This window comes from Elephantulus edwardii, unplaced genomic scaffold, assembly GCF_000299155.1.
Source record: "Elephantulus edwardii isolate Elephantulus edwardi_28Jun2011 unplaced genomic scaffold, EleEdw1.0 scaffold00082, whole genome shotgun sequence".
Taxonomy (NCBI): domain Eukaryota; kingdom Metazoa; phylum Chordata; class Mammalia; order Macroscelidea; family Macroscelididae; genus Elephantulus; species Elephantulus edwardii.
In genome coordinates, this window is record NW_006399832.1 from 3255201 (window position 1) to 3255857 (window position 657).

The following is a 657-nucleotide window of genomic DNA, read 5'->3' on the forward strand; positions in this document are numbered from 1 at the left end:
TATCACTTTCTAATATACAATGCCGTAAGACAGTAATAGTGATAATAGAAGTTCAAGAGTGTTGTAATAGCTACGCAAGAGATAGATGGTGTGAGAAAACTACAGTAATAATGATAGTATAATAGAAGTTCAAGACTGCTGTTATAGCTAAAAGGTAGATGGTGTGAGAACATGGCTAGGGTACAGGGAAAAGGAGAGAACGAAGAGTTGGATTCAATTCTGTGACTCCTACTAACCGTGAAGATAGAAGTTATGTTTACACTGTGTTGTTACGTGCCATTGAATCTGAACTGATACATAGCTGACCCTCCAGCAGTTTCTCAGAGGCAATAAATCACAAGGAGCATGCTGTGGTGGCCTAGTGATAAGAAGCTACACTGCCATCCCAAAGCATGCGGTTCTAATCCACCAGCTTCTGTGTGGGAGAAAGGTGGGCAGTCTCTCTTGTGATTTACTGCCTCTGAAAACCTGCCTAAGGTTCAGCTATGGGTCACTTCCCTCTCTATGGTATTCTTTGGCTAACAATGAGAAGAGTGGGAATCCCAGAGCATTTAATTGTGCTCATATGAAATCTATACCTAGACCAAGAAGCTTTTGTCTGAACAGAGCAAGGCAGCACTACATGGTTTTAAATCAGGACGGATGTGCGTCAAGGAT

The 657-nt window shown here is 41.9% G+C and overlaps 1 protein-coding gene across 1 annotated transcript in view; it reads left to right on the plus strand.

Annotated features, from left to right (window-relative positions):
* LOC102876210 (secretory carrier-associated membrane protein 1-like) overlaps positions 1–657 on the plus strand; it is a 148087-nt gene that overhangs the window by 79117 nt on the left and 68313 nt on the right. The gene's annotated exons all lie outside the window — the stretch shown is intronic.